This window comes from Caretta caretta, chromosome 2 (assembly GCF_965140235.1).
Source record: "Caretta caretta isolate rCarCar2 chromosome 2, rCarCar1.hap1, whole genome shotgun sequence".
Taxonomy (NCBI): Eukaryota; Metazoa; Chordata; order Testudines; family Cheloniidae; genus Caretta; species Caretta caretta.
In genome coordinates, this window is record NC_134207.1 from 164,758,942 (window position 1) to 164,774,088 (window position 15,147).

Here is a 15,147-nt window from a genome sequence, read left to right on the forward strand (position 1 = left end):
ACAGTGCTGAAGCTGTTGATTCTGAATCTTGTTTTTATGGTGTTCTGGTGATCTGTTTAATAAAGTACTTACTGTGTGTGCATTGAAAACAAAAATCCATGCTAACTTGTAAATATCCTATCCTGACCAACACCTTTCCACACTTGATCTCACATCTCTTTTGCATCTGGAGCAATATAAAGCAAAAAACCAACAAGAGCAACATACTGAAACTTGGAAAATCCTTATTAGGGGTTACACACTAGATCTGAAAAGGTGATCATAGAAAAACAAACAAGTTAATATGTTGTTTGCTGCAGAAAATTGGAAGGTAAAGGAAAAACATCTATGGATGTAAGAGAAAGGAAGTTAGATTAAGAAGCTGGCAGACTCAGCAGAGAAAGAAGCCAAGAAAGACAGATGCCAAATCTAAATACCAATTTTGCAGGAGCTAAATCACTTATTCAGCAACCATTCATTGACAGAGTACAATAATTGGCCTGGGTACAATGCTATTGTCTTCTAGGGGAAGAGTTTTTGCATAGTCAGATTGAAATGATTCAGAAGTCAAAAATGGCTGTGAAATCAACTATTTTTTATTCACACAGATACTATAATGATCCAGATGTTTCCCCTTCAACAGATCATAGAACGGTTATAGTAGGCCCTAAACATAGCTTTTCAAAAACATTTGATCATTGAGATTACTTACTACTGTGTGATACTTTCCATGGAGTGTGTGTGTGTGTATGTATGTGTATATATATCAAGTTATTTGCAATATCTATTATCTGTATGAGATGAGGAGCATTGTAAAAGTTTTGGATTTTCTAACAAGGGGACTGATCCTGAATTCACTGAAGTCAATTGAAAGGCTGCCATTAACTTGGTTTGGCACAAGTGCACAAGTCATCCTTACCATTTGACTTTGCCATGGATTGAACTTTATGAGTGAAGTTTGATTTTTTGAGTGAAGACTATTATAGAAGTTTGTTAATGGATAGTGAAATTATGACACCAGATCACTCAATATATCAAATAGATTTGAATGAAATATTAACTGTGATGTTTACGTTAAAATTTGTCCAGGTTTGAGTTGGTGAAAGATTTGAGAAATTGAGGCAATTTTAAGATTTTTTTTTTAATGTTTAGCAATATTTTATGCAAAAGCTTTTATGGTGCTGCCATGATGACTATCAAGATTTTGCAGCAAATTGTTGCATTACTTTTCAGATGTTGCGGTGGGTTGGTTTTTAATAGCCACATAGCCTGTATGGCATTGGGTTGTGGTTCCTGTCTGGTTTGGAGCAATCCACCACTGAAATAAAGGACGTATTGGGGGTTCAGTCAATGAAGATAATGGAGCGTTGCATCGTCAGTACCCCAGGATTCCAATGCACTCCAATGCAATTGGGCTGTAAGTCAATATTGAATAACAAAAATTCAGGCTGGCACCTTCTACTCTTATAATCTGGAAGTCTTTCTTTCTTAAGAAATATGAATCCAATGCCCTACCAGACACTTACTGTTCTTGCACACAAACAAACTGTGCATAGTGCTACAATAACCTATTCATTTTTTCTAGGTTGTTTTTTACACCAGTGTTATAGAGTTGTTGCCATTACAAGTCCATTTTTTCCAGCAGTTACCATACGGGTGGTTTCTGAAATGTGATAGCCATTCGCTAACCTCAATGCAGAGAATAAATGTTTTATCTCGTGCACCATTGAGTGGTAAATGTTCACTTTTTAACAGTGAACACTGAATAAGATGGAGAATCATAAGAATGTCAAATAAGATGAAAAGCTGTGACCACTTGCAGTCAATACATTTTCCATGGCACTCTTTGCAAGACTTAGGTGGTGGTCTGGCCATATTCCAACTTGCATAGTTCCATGCCATCCACATAAAATTTGTTTTGATATGGTAATCTCCACTGTCTTAAACCATTGTGATAGTGTTGCAGAGTGCTGTTAAAATGTTGCCAGGTTTCATTTGAGAGGTGGCTGCAATTTGGTGGCAAGTAAAGTGATTGCAGTACTGTATATCATTTTTAAAGTGCATTAGGACCCTTTGAGAGGAAAGACTGTATAAATCTAAGTTGTCATTATTATTAATAGTAGTAGAAATAGTAATAATTGAGAGAGAAATAAGGAAATGATATCGAGCCAACGATAAATCAGAGGCTCTTGAAGTTGGATACTAAAGTCAGATTTGACACCTTGAAAGGCAGACAAAGAAAGTTCATGGTCTTATTCATGGGAAAGTTGGCATTACCTACCCTGTCAAGACACAGAAAAAAAGTTTGCGTTATAACACTTCATAGAGAATAATGTTCCATACTAAAACCTATGCAAAGAGATGTTTGTAGTTGCACTGTTAGGATTGCATACACAACGTTCACATGGCACACTGGTGTGTGTAAGCATGCAAGATGATATACAACCTTTTCTACAACTCCAGATGCACATGTGTAGTGTCTTGTAATCTTTGTTTCATTCTTGTATACTTACGCTAATTTCATTGTCCTTATATATAGATATTTCCTTTCATAAATTGTCTTTTCTCAAAGGTTTGTATTTTGACAACTTTGTGGATCCCTGAGAACTAATATACCTTAAAAAAAAACAAGAAGAAACAAAACAGCACCATAGTCTGTCTTAGGTATAGTTCTTGGGATGGAGCAATTATTTATTAAGATAATCAGCCATTCCATCAAAGAATATGCAATGCTTTTTTCCGTGTCCTAAACAATTGCTGACAGTTTTTTGTCCTGTCATGTTTTCCCTCTTTCTCCCCCTGTATTAAGGTGCTCTTTTCTATCATCTTCACACTCTGTGAAGATTTTCTCCTGCCCTCAACGCCTCTGAACACCAAGACTTCTAGTCATTTTCACCTTCCTCTGCTTCGGTGCAGTGCCACTTTTAGACACCATCACCTTGCTTATTAATGGTACCTTTATCAGGACTCCTCATGGAACTAATAGATGCTGAAACTGATGATGCAGCAGATAGAAAGTCAACTACGCAGTAGCTACAATTGGTCATTCTAAACATGACTTCAGGCCAGATTCTCATCTGAGAGGAAAATTTGCCCCTAAAAAGCCTCCGGTCCACTAAAAAATTCCCTCTTGCCTGAATGAGAACAGAGTAAAAACATCAGACTTAGCCCTAATTGTGACTACTCCCTGTTTCTGGCTTAAGCACACACTTTCAGCTAGCAATGCTAATCTTATCTTAATTTGGTTACGGAATCATTTGAAATGATTGAAATATTAGTTCCTCTAGAGTCCTTTTCCCCCTTCATAATAGCTAATGTAAAGGCTATTTTATATTCATAAGCTTCCCTCTTTGATAAAGTGTCATTGTCTCTGTCTGGCTTTGGGGCTCCCTGCTCTCCAAATCCCAAGCCTCACGTGGCTTACAGGAAGCATTAGTATTTGTTGCTCTCAAGATTTTTAAAAGGCAACGTTCCAGTGAAGAGAGAGTCTTATTTTCTCTGTCAGGCTTGACACAGTATTCACATACTTCACATACTAAGCTGTCTTGCTCAACTGTATATGGGGACAAATATTTGTAGGTACATCAAGATGCATCTTATCACAGAAGAGACTCAAAGAACTATAACAGAAAAATGAGTGAATGAACTAACAAAAATACTAACAACAAAGAGATGTAAAGGAAAACACTCAGAAGATAATGGGAAGGAATTGGCATCCTGGTCAGCAGTCTCAATAGACAGGCAATGACAGGGTAGGCAAGAAGACCTCTAACATCCTAGAGATGATCCTTCCAGGACAATGCTGAGGACTGCTGGATGAACAATGTGGGGAAGCGGGCACAGCTGATCCTCACAAAGAACTTGTTGAACTTGTTCAGTAAATAATCAGACTATTTATCAATACCTATTAACTGATCCCCTACCTATTAATAGTGGCAACAGGACTAATATATCTTAGAGACAGTGCAGCAGGACTCACTGCAATGTTCAGTCAACGTTGCTGTTACCAAATGGGTTGTAGGACAAGCTGTCTAAATCCAAAAGACCTTCTCTTTGGATTGGGGGGATCAGTAGGCCCATATCCAACTTTTTCACAGCCAAGATAAAGTTGTATGGATCCCCTGCAGATGAAAGAGAATAGGGAGAAGGCCACTAGATCCCCACAGAAGACATCAATGGAAAGAGAGGTGAGCTTTGGACCTGAGGGAAGGAGGATCCAGATGTTGGAGTGAACCATCTTCACTTTCCTCCCCCTGGGATGAAGGAAGAGTGAGCCAGGCATCTTTACACACTCTTTGCAACAAAGGTGGCAGAAAAAGGAATCTAGCCAGTGTGTATTTCTTTTCTTTCCTCTTCTATGGGGACCATGAGAAGGGGAGCAGGTGAGGGGAATCCTCTTCTGTCATCTCAGCATGGAAAGTTTATTCTCCTAATATCTTCTTGTAGGGTGGGAGGAAGGGAAGTGTCCTGCGTAGAGAAGTGTAACACTATGTGCTCCTAACTTGGGCCCACTACTGGTTGGTAGTAAACACCTGTTCCTCAAAAGGTGCTGGCCTATATTTTCAGAACTGTGAAATGATTTTGCTTGCCTCAATTTTTGGGTGCTAAATATGAGACACTTTTATAAAGCCCCATTTTTTAGAAAGTGCTGAGTACCCTCAATCAGAAAATCAGTTTCCTTTAAGGTTTCTCAAGTTGAGCAACCAAAGTCACACATATGTTTTCAAAATTTAGTTTGAATCTTGTTCCTTATTTCAACTCCCTTGATTTTCAAGTGGTCTGACACTCTGCATGCTGTGTTCCTCCATCCCTAACGAAGGTGATAAAATCCTGTTGCTACATTCTATGGAGCAAGCAGTTACAATGTCTGATCAGTAGTTTGGATACAGATATGTCTTTGCCCTATCAAATAAAGAAAATATCCTTTGGGATTTGGATGTTTTTTTTATTATTCTAGCTTGATGTTTCAATGATAAAAGTCAAAGAATGTGGCTGATACAGAAGCTAGCTATATTTAGGCAAAACTCTAGAAGTGGGATTTGGTTCTAAGTCTCCTCTGTATTTTTGTTTCTTGCATTGCCTGCCAGGCTTGAATTATATAAAATTAATAATTGAGTGCTGGATGTTTTACATTTCTCTGCAATATATGAATGTCAGAGAAAAAGAAAAGAGGGGGGAAAGGGTTAGCAGCTTGGGGTAATAATGACAAAAGTATTCTTCAATGTGTCTGTCTGAAAGACTGAATTGAGCTGGTAGAGATGAAATAATAATGTAAAGTAATTCATCTATCAATCTACCTTTGCACAGTCTTTACATATTTATTCCTATGCTTCCTCACTTTCAGACATGACCTGTTTTCACCAGCTCCTATTTAAGTCAGTGGCAAGATTCCAATGACTTCCGTGGGAGCAAGATTGGGCTGTTTGTTCTTATTACAGTATATGCCATGTAGTAAGGGCAGAAAATAAGCCAAAGCAGATACAAACTACACAATGCATAGGTATGGTTGCACTGTTGTTCTCTTATGCCTCTCATAGCTGTGTGAAAATATTATACTCTAAGGGAAATGTACATTCTTTCTTAGTTTTGAGAAATAGATTCTAACTGTTTTGGCAGGCTTTGTGAAATTCATCTAAGTTGAGAGTATAGCCTTCACCAAGGGTTGGCCTACTGCTGAATCTTATAAAGTTAATAAAAAAAGGCAAAACCTCATATGCCCTTATACTGTTTCCAAGCCACCTGATTTTGCTAATCCTGATCTGTTGTGTATTTTTAATGACAGCTCCGACTAGCAGCCAGACCTATTCCTGGTCCCTTCAGTGCTGATAACAATGTATAGTGTAAACCTATGGGTCTGCTGTAAGAAAGGTTTAATATGATACAGTTTTGACTATCCTAACTGCAACTACCAAAAGAACTCCTGGACATGCTCATGTCCCAATTTCTTTTATTAATTACATTGAAAAATCTCTATAATTTCTGGAATCCCTGTTATCCAAAGCAGCCATACAAAGTCAGACAAGGGGTCCCCCTAACGCAATATCCTTTCTTTGAATGATGCCTATAAGTTAGTTTCTTCCTAACTACTAACAACTACTGGTTGGCTTATGGTCTGAAGCCCAAGGATTTTATATAAATTTACACAAACCTTTTAAAAACCTTTTTAATGTATCCAGTCTCATTATCCATTAAAAAAATCAGCTCTATTTAGAATCCTACTTTCTATCTTAACTATTTATATGGCCTCTACAACTGCACATCACAAGCTTTAAATGCACTTATCTTCACAACACGTTTCTGAGGTAAGGAAGGACTATTCTCCCTATTTTATTGATGTGGAACTGAGGAACAGAAAGAGGCCATGTCTTGAGCAAGATCACACAGAAGTCTGTGGCAGAACAGGGAATTTAACCTACATCTCCTAAGTCCCAGGTTAGCTCTCTAAACAGGAGACCATCCTTTCTACAAAGTGGTGGCCTTACCACTATTGATGGCAATGAGTTTCACAGGTTAATTTGTGTTCTTAAAAAAAAAAATCCTTTTACCATTTATAAATGTTTCTATCTCTCTTAATAATGAGAAAGGGTAAATAGGAGTGTCTTTTATAACCTCCTTTGTACCATTTGTTATTATGTATTCATCTTCTATATCCACTCTTACTTGTCTCTTCTTCAAGTTACAGTGCTATTTTTTTTCATTTTTTTAAAATGCAAGTCCATCCATAGCTCTAATCATTTTTCAACACTCACTATGGAACTCTTTCATTTTTCTGTTATACACACATCTATACCTAGATATATATTTGTAGATTCCAAGGACAGAAGAGACCATTGTGATCATCTAGCCTGACCTGTATAATCCCTAGAGCACCTCTTTTAGAAAAAACATCCAATCTTGATGTTAAAAATTATCAATGATGGATAATCCACCTTATCACTGGTAGATTGTTCCAATGGTTAATTATTCTCACAGTTAAAAAATTACACTTTTATTTCCAGTCTGAATGTGTCTGTCTTCAACTTCAAAGAACACTGGATAGTGTTCTACCTTTCTCTGATAGACTGAGGAGTCCATTATTAAATATTTGTTTGCGTGTAGCTACTTAGAGTTTAATCAAGTTACCCCTTAACCTTTTCTTTGGTAAACTATCACTATAAGGTATGCTTTTTAATCTCTTAATCATTCTTGTGGCTTCTCTTTGAACCCTCTTCAATTTATCAACATCCTCCTTAAATTGTGGGCACCAGAACAGGGCATAGTATTCCAGCAGCAGTTGCACCAGTGCCAAATTCAGAGGTAAAATAACCTCTCTACTCCTGTTCAAGATTCCCCTCTTTCTGCATCCCAGGATTGCATTAGCTCTTTTGGCCACAGCATCATACTGGAAGCTCATGTTTGGCTGATTATCTACCGCAATGGTCCCCAAACTCGTTCCGCTGCTTGTGCAGGGAAGGCCCCTGGCGGGTCGGGCCGGTTTGTTTACCTGCTACGTCTGCAGGTTCGGCCGATCGCGGCTCCCAGTGGCTGCAGTTCGCTGTTCCAGGCCAATGGGAGCTCCTGGAAGCAGCGGCCAGTACGTCCCGTGGCCCGCGCCGCTTCCAGCAGCTCCCATTGGCCTGGAACAGCGAACTGCAGCCACTGGGAGCAGCAATCGGCCGAACCTGCGGACGCAGCAGGTACAAACCGCCTGACCCGCCATGGGCTTTCCCTGCACAAACGGCGGAACGAGTTTGGGAACCACTGATCTACCACAACCCCCAAATCTTTTTCAGAGTCACTGCTTCCCAGTATAGTCCCCCACTCTGGAAGTGTGCCTACATTCTTTCTTCCTACTTGTACACATTTACATTTAGTAGTATTAAAAAAGCATATTATTTGCTTGTGCCAGTTTCCCAAATAATCCAGATAACTCTGAGTAAGTGACCTGTCCTCTTCATTATTTACCACTACTCCAATTTTTGTGTCATTTGCAAACTTTATCAATGATGATTTCATATTTTTTCCAGGTCATTGGTAGAAATGTTAAATAGTGTAGGGGCAAGAACCAGTCCCTGAGGGACCCCAAGGGAAACACACCCACTTCATGACGATTCCCAGTTTACAGTTCCATTTTGAGACCTATCAATTAGCCAGTTATTAATCCTTTTAATGTGTGCCAAGTCAATTTTATGTCATTCTAGTTTTTTAATCAAAATGTTGTGTGGTACCATGGCAAACACTTTACAGAAGTCTGTTACATCAACATGACCTTCATCAACCAAACTTGTAATATCATCAAAAAAGATATTTTTAGGTTGACAGCAATAAGTTTCCATAAACCCATGTTGATTTGCATTAATTACATTACACTCCTTTAATTCTTTATGAATCAAGTCCCATGCAGCCACTCCATTATCTTTCCAGGGATCGATGTCAGGCTGACAGGCCTATAATTATTTGGGCCATGCCATTTATCCTTTTAAATGATTGGCCCAACTTTAGCTTTCTTCCAATCTTCTGGAACTTCCTCAGTTCTCCATGACTTATTGAAAATCAATATTAACAGTCAACTCAGCTCCTCAACCAGACCTTTTAAAACTCGTGGATGCAAGTTATCTGGACCTGCTGATTTTTAAATGTCTAGCTTGGTAGCTTCTATTAAACATTTTTTCAGAAATGCTAGTGGAATGGAAAGAGGGGTATCATAATTATATGATAAGACTATATCATTCAATTTTTCCCAAAATATTTCTAAAATAGGGTGCCCAGAAATGCAAACAGTATTCCACGTCAGGACATAACAGCATTATAAAAACTGTTATATTTTCAGGTCTATTATCTATTCTGTTCCTTATACTACCTAACATTTGTCTCTCTGACTGCCAGTGTAGACTGAGTGATGATATTGTTTGAGTTAGCAACACTAAGGGCCAGGTTTTTTCCAGAGTGGTTACAGCTAATTTAGAAGTCAAAATATATAGTTGGAAGTTCAAATGATTCCCTGTAACATATATTATTTTGTCTTTCTTAACTGTGAATTTCATTTCTTATTGTGCTACCCAACCTAGCTGTATTATGTCCTTCTGAACTTCCTTCCAGTCTGCTCTAGTCTTGACTAGTGCTGGCTGGAAAACAAGAACTGCATTTTACAAAGAAAAAACAATACAAATATGTTTTGAGATTTGATTTTTGTTTTTCATTGGAATGAAGCTGAGACTTCAAAAATCGGGAGAGGGAGAGCCAAGTGGTACAGGCATTCACCTGGGCTGTAACAGACTCTAGTTCAAATCCCCACTCTGCTTGATTCCCCAGGATATTGTCTCTTCTGGGCTCAGTTGTTCTTGGATTTTCACCAGAAATTCCACCCTGAACCTGGAAAGTGTCACCAAAATCAATGCACTTCTACAAAGTTTCAGTTTTAACCAATTGACATTTTTAAAAAAAAACCCTTTACCCAAAAAATTCCTGACCAGCTCTAGTCTTGACTAACCTCAATACCTTTGTGACATCTGCCAATTTTGCTTCCTCATAGTTTATTTCCTTTTTGTGATCCCTGATAAATATATTAAACAATACAAACTTTAGCACAGACTCATGGGGCATCCCACAGTTAACCTTTTGTTATGTGTAAATTGACTATGTGTTCTTAGTGTTTTTCTGTCCGATGGACAGAAGTTAGCCATTCAACAAATATGTTCAATACCAGGTATTTAAATACTTGGTTGGAAGGATTATAATATTCACCTGAAAATATAGTACTGTTTCCAGAGTGCAGATATAATTATAAAAGTTAATGTAATTACCCTTACTCTTTAATTATAGTGTCAATAAAAGAATATCTGGGTTTGATCATATATTCCTTGTGAAAAAAGAATTCCCATTGACTTGAACAGGATTTACCCATATAAAAGCTGGTGATTGTTTGTCATATAACTTTCAACCTGGGTTATGATTCTATGTATTTTTCCTTTCATTCATCAGATATTTTTCTGTTCAAAAGTTTACATATACTTCATATCTGACATAATGCAAGTGACAGAGAATGAAAGCACTGGAGGTGGGCTGAATGATTCAACAGAAATGCTACTCTTCTATGTCCACCTACGGAAGCAACTATTGTTGTTACCCACACAACTCCTTATCAGTAGGGCAATCGCATTTCCAACATCATGAGCAGTTTAAAAAAAGTAGATTTGAAAAAAACAATTGTTTGGAGTTCTTTTTATTTCCCTTCTGCTTTTTGAGCCCTGACGGGGCACTCAGGTCACATTTTCAACCTTTTTTTCCCTGCAATTGTGAATGATAGAAACTCTGTCTAAATAAAAAAAGAAAGCTGAGATTTTCACATGAGTCCAGGACATAAACTTTTAACTAAAAGTACAACAATTGGAAAATTTGTGAGAAAATCACATGATTTGGCAACAATGTTGGCAACAGCTCTGAAACCCAAACCTCATTGTTTTAGGTCTCAGTCCTTCACAGGAATCCTCACAAAAGTAATCCATTTTGAACTCAGTGGGAGTGTTCCCAGGCATAAATTTGAGTACTGATATAAGGATTTGAAGTGCTGGACCATAAAATAGTTAGGTCAAAGCTGAAAATAAAACATAGTTACATAATTATATATTTTTAATTAATTTGAAATGAGCTGAACTGGGTTACACAATCCTTATTTTCCTTCTCTAAGTACCCTCATCACTGGCAATCAAGTATACTTTGGCAATCAAGTATTATTTTGGAGGGGCTGAATCCTCTAGGGTCTTGTCAAACTGCTGCCCTAGGCAAGCAGACCCCTTCCCCTACACAAGGCTTGAGTTATTAGGCCCTGATTCTGCATCTGATATGCATGGGACCCCACTCTCAATAGGGTTCTGCCAAATGCAGCAGTCCACTCACACACCGTCAGTTACAGGATGAGGAGCTCAGTCTTTACTTGGAGAAAACTACCATTGACATCAGTGGATGTTTTGCTTTGGTAAAGATTTGGCCTGTCAGCATCATTTTCAATAGCTGTTTGAGGATACTAGAGGGAATTGAGTCCTCCATTTTCTGTGTGTTGTGTTAGACTCCAATTAGTAGGCGAACCAGGTAGAATACTTCTCCAAACTTCTTTACCTCCTGTGTAAGCAGATAGCACACGGGGGAAACAGCTTTTGCTCTAATGTCTGGTTTAAATTAAATTAAAATGGTTCAAATAATGGTGAGGTAAATTTTAACAGAGTTTATTTTATTACAGAAATAAAGTGAGTGGGTATTTTTCTTTTAGTACAGCTGTGGGTGATTAACATCTCTGAAATTCAGGCCCCACATTGGTCACCCAAAACCTCAGGCACCCCAAAGCAATAGCCACTTTTGAAAATGTTGGCCTTGGTGTTTAAATATATCTCAAATTATAGTAACTCTTAAAACAGTTAACATTCAGAAAAGTTAGCATTAATTCAATGCTTTAACCCATTGCCTCTATGCCTGAAGTCACAAAATAGGTCAGTTGCAAATCCTGCAAATTATAAACAAAAGTTTCATGTAAACTGCACTGAATATTGCTTCAAAAGCTGAAAAATAAAATAATCATAGGAAAGACTATTGTTGTGGGTGACTTTTGTCAAAGAAATACTTGAGATTCTTCTTCCTTCTGAGATTTATATTAAGCAGTTTATTTTAAGTAGTTAGTTGTCAAACCCAATCATCTGTGGTATTTCTCAAGTTACATGGTATATAAAGAGTACAGAGGAATTAGTGGTCTATTATGTACATTCCAGCTTCATTGTGAGCTATCAATATATACAAGGCATGATTCTCATGTATACTAAGACCTCTTCACACACCAATATCTCCAATGAAAGGTGCTTTTAAATGGGCATACATTTCATTTGCTCCCACTTTAAGGCTCTTTGACATTCCTTGAGTGGTGTAAATGAGATTCAAACTCACAGAATTTCAGGCAGAAATGGGAGAAAAATATTTTCACCAAAATTCTTTTTTTTTCTGTTGAAAATTTTCAAATGTTGAGATTTTTCAAAAATCTCTAGCTTAAAGTGTTCTCTCAATTTTTTTCTAGGCCTTACTTCTGGCCTTCTTGAAACTGTTTTTATCCTATAGAGAAAGTATTCTGGGTTCATAGTTCATAGATTCCGAGGCCAGAAGGTACCATTAGATATCTAGTTTTATCTCCTGCATAACACAGGTCATGGAACTTCCCTGAAATGTAAAAAAATATTATTTTTAACACTCTGAATAGTCCATTGCTGACAATCTCTTTTAAAACTACATTTGTAAAGCTTACCAAATACATTTTGTTGGGCTTTTGTACTTAGCTCTCCAGCTACAATTAAATAATAGTATTTCCAGAACTGCACTGACAATATGATTGATGTCAAGTATCAGAGGGGTAGCTGTGTTAGTCCGGATCTGTAAAAGCGGCACAGTCCTGTGGCACCTGATAGACTAACAGAGGTATTGGAGCATGAGCTTTCGTGGGTGAATACCCACTTTGTCGGATGCATGTAGTGGAAATTTCCAGAGGCAGGTATAAATATGCAAGCAAGAATCAGGCTAGGGATTACAAGCTTAGTTCAATCAGGGAGGATGAGGCCCTCTTCTAGCAGTTGAGGTGTGAACACCAAGGAATGAGAAACTGCTTTTGTAGTTGGCTAGCCATTCACAGTCTTTGTTTAATCCTGAGCTGATGGTGTCAAATTTGCAGATGAACTGAAGCTTAGCAGTTTCTCTTTGAAGTCTGGTCCTAAAGTTTTTTTGCTGCAGGATGGCTACCTTTAAATCTGCTATTGTGTGTCCAGGGAGGTTGAAGTGTTCTCCTACAGGTTTTTGTATATTATCTTTCCTAATATCTGATTTGTGTCCATTTATCCTTTTGCGTAGAGACTGTCCAGTTTGGCCGATGTACACAGCAGTGGGGTATTGCTGGAACATGATGGCGTATATTACATTGGTGTACGTGAATGAACCGGTGATGGTGTGGCTGATCTGGTTAGGTCCTGTGATGGTGTTGCTGGGCAGAGTTGGCATTGAGGTTTGTTGCATGGATTGGTTTCTGAGTTAGAGTTACTATGGTGTGGTGTGTCATTGCTGGTGAGAATATGCTTCAGGTTGGCGGGCTGTCTGGGGGCGAGGACTGGCCTGCCTCCCAAGATGGTAAAAAATAAAGCTACTTTCTCCCCTCCCCCAAAATAAAAATCCCACCACTCCATCAAAGATATTTTGACATGATATAACACTATATAGATTTAAATTGTTGTTAAACAGAAACGGCCTAATTAATTGTAACTCCTTTCATAAACGAGAAAGGAAATTTTGCCTTATGCTGTAGAAGAGAAGTGCAGTATTGTCATGTCTGAGAGGGTAATATCAACAGAAAGGAATATTGTAGAATGGAGAAAATGAATTAAAATATTAACCTATGTTTGACAAGGTCCCTTACTTAACTTTCTAATTAAAAGGATAGCTAAGAGCTGGAATAGGTTACTGAACACCCATCATTCGAGAAAAGAAAAGGAGTACTAGTGGCACCTTAGAGACTAACCAATTTATTTGAGCATAAGCTTTCGTGAGCTACAGCTCACTTCATCGGATGTACCATCATTCGAGGTTTCTAAAAACAGGATAGACAAACAACTGTCAGGGATGTTTAAGGTATCGTTGGTTCTGCCTAAGCATGAGGGGATGGACTAGATGATCTCTTGAGGTCCCTTCCAGGCCTACATTTCTATTACGTCTATTTTTAAACATTCTTTCTTTTTAAACAATACTGATCCTTCTCTTTGTCTTTTATTTGCCTGTAATTCTTCCATTTCCTAATCTAGCTTTCTTCTTTTTTTAGTGCTGTCTCAAATTGGTGACATTAAGAGTACCAGACAACTATATAGCCTTTTCTGTCCATTATGTCTTCAACAAAACTTCATATCTAGGAAATCAAATAAAACAATGTTTGGGATGTTTGAAACAAGAGACTGATGCAGTTTCTGATGACCTGCATTAAACAATTTTCTGTGTGCTTATTGTTTAGCAAAGCTAATCTTGACAGATTAACCTTTAAAAATTTATATTGCAAGGTATTTGATCCCATTCTTGGATCTTAATACTTTTAGCTCTATGAGCAACATTTGACATTTACCAATAGTAATGTCAGGCACAAACATTCCACTACGAAGTTTTTGGCTGGCATTTTTTTTCCCCTCTTGGTGCTGGGAGGTGACGGAGGGAACATTTTCTTTATTTTTTAGCATATGATGACATAACTGCAGAGATTACTACTAAGAAGTTCAACTATTTAAAACTGCCATATGGCAATTTTAGGCTAATGCTGACTTTTTGGCTTTGACCACTCTATGATATGTGTTAAGAAGCAACTTGAAGATAATAAATTGGTTATTTCATCTTAGTGTCCATTTGTGTCCTGAATCAGCCGCATACGTAACCAAATGTGTGCGTTTAAGCACACAAATAGTCCTCCAGAAGTCAATGGCATGACGGCTCACATGCTTAAAGCTACCATTGTACTAAAGTACCATGCTGGCTTGGAATCTTTGTTTGTAACTAACTGACTGTGCTTCAGTCAGTAAGGTATTATATTGATTTCCTTTGTAAGAGATTATCAAGTAGCATATTGGTCTCAATGCACTGAAAGATAAAACTGAAATATCTTTACAGTATGAATGCCAGAGAAAATAATAATGCACATTCCCGAAAGTCAGTCTCCTGTAACCCATATGCTAATATGTGAAAAGAAGGTAATAAATTTGTCTTAAAAGTGAATTCACCAGGATTCAGTGCACTGTATATAAAACCTTTGTTTATAATTTGCAGGATTTGCAACTGACCTATTTTGTTACTTCAGGCATAAAGGCACTGGGTTAACTCATTTAATTTAATCTGACTTTTTTCACTGTTAACTGTTTTAAGAGTTACTTTGATTTGTGATATTTTTAAACACGAAGGCCAACATTTTCTTACCTGGTAGAGACTGTCTACTAATTTTGAGTGCTTCAGATTTTGGGTGACCAATGTGCAGTCTGAGTTTCAGAGGCAACTAATAAGAGAAATAACAAGAACCTTAAAATAATCGTTGTTTTTTTTTTAAATCTCATTTTTTTTTAAGCTGCCTTTGTGATGTTGGAAATCTGACTCATGATTTTGTATCTTTGGGGATTGCCCTACTGATAAGAAGTTATA